The sequence below is a fragment of the Grammomys surdaster genome, unplaced genomic scaffold (genome assembly GCF_004785775.1).
Source record: "Grammomys surdaster isolate TR1022 unplaced genomic scaffold, NIH_TR_1.0 193, whole genome shotgun sequence".
Classification (NCBI taxonomy): domain Eukaryota; kingdom Metazoa; phylum Chordata; class Mammalia; order Rodentia; family Muridae; genus Grammomys; species Grammomys surdaster.
In genome coordinates this window covers 6,560,589-6,566,393 of record NW_021604638.1, presented here as the reverse complement: position 1 = coordinate 6,566,393, position 5,805 = coordinate 6,560,589, and positions in this window count along the sequence as shown.

The following is a 5,805-nucleotide window of genomic DNA, read 5'->3' as shown; positions in this document are numbered from 1 at the left end:
TGGTGCCGAGGCCTCCTGTGACTGTGGACACCCGAGGTAGGTGCTGAACACAGGATGAGGTATTCATTCCAGCTGTAACCCTGGGGCATCCAGGACATTCCCACAGGTCTCCACAGGCCCAACAAATGCAACATACTCAGAACTGGACCCGGGACCTGCTCCCATCTGCTTCTCAACCTGATTTTCACCTCAGAGTGATGTCAGTATTCACCATACAGCCCTGGTGTGGCCCAGTTCCCGCCTCCTGACTCCTTGCCGACTTGAGTCCCAGAGACAGTTTCCTCCTTCTTTGGTGTTACTCCACCCGCTGAGGAGATGGAGACCCAACCAAGCTTGCAGAGTGAGCAGCTGTGGTTTGGGGAGAAGCTGAGCTGGGGTGTGAGTGGAGTTGGGGAGGGAGGGCAGGTAGTGGGTCAGATGACCCCAGAAGGGCTGCACAGTCCAGCAGCCATGCAACCCAGCAGTCAGTCCTGACAGTGGCTTTATCCCAGAGAGCAGCACCCTAGGCTGTGGGCTCAGGCGGAGTTCCTAGGAACTAAGGTGACCCAGTCCTGTGTGCTTGTTGGGTAGAACCTGACAGAAGCCAGGTGGGAAGGATCAGACTCTGCAGGCCATTTCTGCCTATATAAGTCCAGGGTGGGGAGCCTCTCTGTGACCCCAGCCCTTTCTCTGTTGCCAAATCTGGGCTACTGAGAGGGCTTCTCCTTAGCCCAAGGTGACATCCTGAGGACCAGTGAAGAACTAGCGTGTGTGTGTGTGTATGTGTGTGTGCACATGAGTGTATACATATATATGTACATGTGAGTATGTGTATGTAAGAATGTGAATGTGTGTGACTGAGTGGGAATGTGTGAGTGTGTAAGAGTGTGTGCACATGTGTGTGCACATGTATGTGTACATGTGAGTACGAGTGTGTGAGACTGTGAATATGTGACTGGGAATGAATGTGAAACTGAATGTGTAAGCATGTGTGTGTGTATACATGTGTATGTACATGTGTATGTACATGTGAGTGTACATATGAGTGTACATGTGAGTACATGTGTGTGTGAGAATGTGAATGTGCGTGGGTGGGAATGAATGTGAAAGTGAGTGTGTAAGTATGTGTGTAAGTATGTGTGAGAGTGTGTGCACATGTGTGTGTACATGTGTGTGTATATGTGCATGTACATGCAAGTACATGTGAGAATGTGAATGTGTGTGACTGGGTGGGAATGAATTTGTGCACATGTGTGTGTATATGTGAGTGTACATGCGAGTACATGTGTGTGTGTGGATGTGAATGTGTGTGGATGGGAACGAATGTGAAAGTGAGTGTGTAAGTATGTGTGTAAGTATGTGTGACAGTGTGTGCACATGTGTGTGCACATGTGTGTGTACATGTGAGTATGTGTGTGAGAGTGTGAATGTGAAAGTGTGTAAGTATGTCTGTGAGTGCATGTGTGTGAGAGTGTGTGTGTACCCCTGCCTGGTGAAGGGGGTCAGCAAGTGTCCCAGAGCCATCTCCAGACAGCCCTCAGCACAGTCCCTGGGAAAGCTGTTAGCATCTTTAAGGAGGTAAGCAACCAGTACCTCTTTATTGCATCGGACTGCCTTTGTGTTATGGCCTTGGTTCTGCCAGCGTCCCACGCCAGCACCTGCAGCCTGTGGCTCCCAACTCATACTCCTCTGGGCACAGCCGACTTGTCCAAGGGCCTGGGCACTGGAAGCTGTGTCTTTGCTTGTGGCTGTCCCAGTCCAGCACAGGAAGGGCACAGAGTGGTGCAGACCTCTCCAGGTGCACGGAGCTGCCTCCTGCCAGGCTCAGCTCTGTTCAGTATGGACAGCCACCTGTCCTGTCTGCCCTCTGGACTTTAGCTGTAACTGTCACCTGTTCACCCAAATAGTGACCACATTTTGCAAATGGGCAGCTGAGGCTGGAAGGGACAGGGACTTATCCTGGGTCATGTACTGGGTACAGTGTGGGGAGAGATTGGCTCAGTCTAACTCAGAATCTTGGGCAGTACACTGGGTGAACCTGCTGTGTCCCTCTCACCAGACGCCTAGGCGTGTGTCTGCAGAGGTCCTTTCTGTCCCCACACCCTTCCCTGGGCATAGGCTGAGGCTCCTCCTACCTTAGTGTGCAGTTCTAGTTTGGTTCTACTGTTGTTACACAGTAGAGTCCGGGGCTCCGACTGTGGCTTCTGGGCAGTTGTGGCTGGAGTTCTTCATCTCAGTTAAATGCATGGTTAAGACCCTTCTGGCTACTCTGACACTGCCTCTTCTCCAAGTGTTACTCAGATCCTGTTTCTGTCTCTCTCTCTCTCTCTCTCTCTCTCTCTCTCTCTCTCTCTCTCTCTCTCTCTCTCAGTGTGTGTGTGTGTGTGTGTGTGTGTGTGTGTGTGATCTTTGCTATATAGCTCAGGCTGGCCTCAAGCTTAAAGATGGCCCTGAACTTCCGATACTTCTGCTTCAGACATTCCTGTATGGACTTTAACAGAAACCTTTGGACCCGGGCAGTGGTGGCACATATCTTTGATTCCAGCACTTGGGAGGCAGAGCCAGACAGATAGATCTCTGTGAGTTCAAGGCCAGCCTGGTTTACATAGGGAGTTCCAGGACAGTCAGGGCTACACAGAGAAACCGTGTTTTGAAAAACCAAACACCAAACCAAACCAAATAAAAACCCCCAGAAACCTACGGGATCACATAAGATGCTTCGTGTGACTTCCATTCTAAACGTCCTCAGCTGAATACCAGGTAGTCCAAGCCGAGCTAATTTTATTGAGGACAGGAAAGAGGGCACAGTCACACAAGGGCATCTTAATGACCTTTCACTATGCCACACCTCCATCCCTCTTGTGGACTGAGCAGCAGAATGTTCCAGCATACATGAGCCGGGACACTGGCAAAGCCTTCTCTAGGCATCTCTCTGAGAGCTGGGCACAAGGCCCTCAGTCACTATTAACAGTTGGTGTGTGAAATGTCCCCACAGCTTCATGTGTCTGAACACTGGGGCCCCAGCGGGTGGTGATGTCAGGGAGGCTGTGGGCCTCTCAGACAGCGGTCTGGCTGATGGGTGTAGCTATAGTTGTATGGATGGGACTTCAAGATTTCAGGCCCATTCTGCTTCTGGAAGGTTCTCTAGTTCCTGGTCCTAGCATGTTCCCACCGCCAGGATCTCTGCTCTGCATTCTGGGTGGTGATAGACGGTAGCCTCACAGACTCAGAACCACAAGTCTCTTCTGTCTTGGCAACGAGAGACGAAATGGACAAGAGGACAGCTGCCATGTGTATCTCATACTCACGATCTCCATCAGGTCCCGCAACCCTGGAAGAGGCTCTCGATGGCTCCCATATTATAGACAAGGAAAGTGAGACTTAGTCCAGACTCAGTTTCCCTAAATGTTTTCTGCTGGCCAGTGGTGGGGACAGGATTTGAGCCCAGGGCTTTCCAGCCCCTGCATCCTTAACATATTCTCTAGTCTGGGAAAGTGCTGAGTGATTGGTTCTGGGTGCCAGCTCTGCTCCAAAGGCAGGGTCTTTTGGAGTCTGGTGGGGTCATGTGCGTGCAGAAGATGTTTAAACACAGGATGCCTGAACAGTTAAACAGAGAGCATTGAGGCTTACATCTTCTACTTGGAGTCTGTCTCCAAAGGAAGAAGACTGAAGAAAGAAAAAAAAAAATCAACCACTTGAACTTTTCTCCCTGCCTGCTGGACCTCTGCGGAGCCTGAGACTCAAGTCTTTCTTTCATCAAGACTTCCTTGTCTTTTATTATGGTAGGGTGACAAGAGAAGAGACGTTGTCTTTTACTATGGTAGGGGGACAAGAGAAAAGATGTTGTCTTTTTCTATGGTAGGGGGACAAGAGAAAAGATGCTGTCTTTTACTATGGTAGGGGGACGAGGGAGGCGATGAACATAGCACAGGTGGGGAGGGTACCTCTAAGCTCTCCTTGGCGAGGTATACAAGAGGGATCCAGGACTCTCTCTGCCGGCCTCTCTGGGTTCGTGCTTTATGGTCTGAGTTGTTCCTCTGTGATTTATCCTGCTATCTGCAAGCTCATTTTTTTCCCTCCTTGGCCCGCAGAAGAGCCTCTGTATTCCCAAACACATTTGCACCCTAAAACTAACACATCCAGTCTTGTTGCCGCTGGTGTCTGCAAGCAGGGCCAGGCTCAGCTATTTTTGGGCTCGTTTCCAGGAAAATAATTTACTTTTTGTTGTGCAGTCTGTCAGGCTCGGCAGAATGATTTTTCTCTCTCTCTCTCCCTCTCTCTTTTTTTTTCCATGAGGCTGGACAAGTAAATCCTTAAAAAGCTGAGGAGGATTTAGAACCTTGCCTGCAGAGATGGCCCACGGCTGGGCTTATCGGGTCCATTAGAATAGAGAGAAGCCCCCAGATCTGCAGCTTGGTCGGCTATGGCCCTTGGCAGTCAGGTGATGATAACTGTGGCTCTGTTGACATCACCTTTGGGGCTGCGGCTGCAGCTCGGGTGGTACATGAGAGACCCGGCCTAGAGACATGCCTGTAATTCCAATATTCTGCAAGCAGAGGCCCGGGGAACAGAAGTTCAAGGTTGTACTTGGCTACGCAGCAAGTTTGAGGCCAGCCCGGGCTCTATGAGACCCTGTTCCAATCAATCGATTGATTTTCAAAAAGAAAAGACTAGCCTTTGAGGGCTTAATGAAGCGCCCCTCCCAGCATCGGAGATTCACACAGTCCACAGCTGGATGCAGCCGGAGTGAACTGTGAGAGGCGTTTTAGAAACTCTGCTCCGTTTCCTCACCTGAGAAGAAGGAAGAATAAGTAGCCTGCTATGGAGTCTCACTGAGGACAGTGCATATGGACTTATCTATGTACCCAGTGCCTGGAATGCAGGTAGCATGACTAATGCTTCAGCAGCCACTTTGGGCTGTGAGGCATGCTTGAATTTGGCGATGGAAAGCCCCAGGGCCTTGAAGGCGATTCTCTGGGCTTCCTTGATGGGAGTGGGGGTGGGGTATTCACTTTCACTCGCAGCCAGCCCAGGAAGCGCAGGATCCCAGGCCTGTGATATTTGCTGAGAGCCACTGATTGTTTCCATTTCGGTGTCTTCTAAAACTAGAAGACACGAGTGGTTTCTCCTGTCACTGTGGAAAAAAACACCTGGAAGAAAAGACCTGAAGGAGAAGGATTTCCTTCTTGCTCGGGGTTCAGAGGACGCACTCCACTGTAAAGGATCCAGGCAGTAAGTGCAAGAGCCCTGAGGCCCAAGAACAAAGAAACAGCTCAGCTGGCAGAGGGTGACTGGGTGTGGAGGCTGTCAGGCCACCGCTAAAGGATGTGGCTGGTCCCAGAGGGCTGGGGCAGAGCGCCCCAGTGGTGGCTTTGTGGTGAGCATGGCCGTGGTTTGAGTACACAGAAACACAGGAAGTGCAGGGCTCTCCTGGTGCTGGTGGCTTAGCTTGCTTAGGGTAGAGGACCAACAGGGGTGTCAATCTGGTGTCTTGGCATACTTTCTCCAGTCTGGAGCCCCTCTTTTGAGTTTCCAGCCCTCCTACCAGAGGGCACAGTTTCTTTACACCAGCAGGTTGGTCCCGATAAGGACAAGGGTCCCCTGCCGCCAATCACACAGCTGCTGAAGCAGGAGCATTACTGTGAGCTCCCTGGGGAATTTAGCCTGGGGATAAGGAGGATAAATTGCTTAGACAGCTTGGAGCCTCTAAGACAGGAGTGAGCTAGCCTTTGGCCACAGGCCCTGACCCTCTCTGTTGCCTGTCCCTCACCTCATGGCCATTTTGACTCCTGAGACGTGGCATTTGGCTTCTAGGGATCTGAGGCT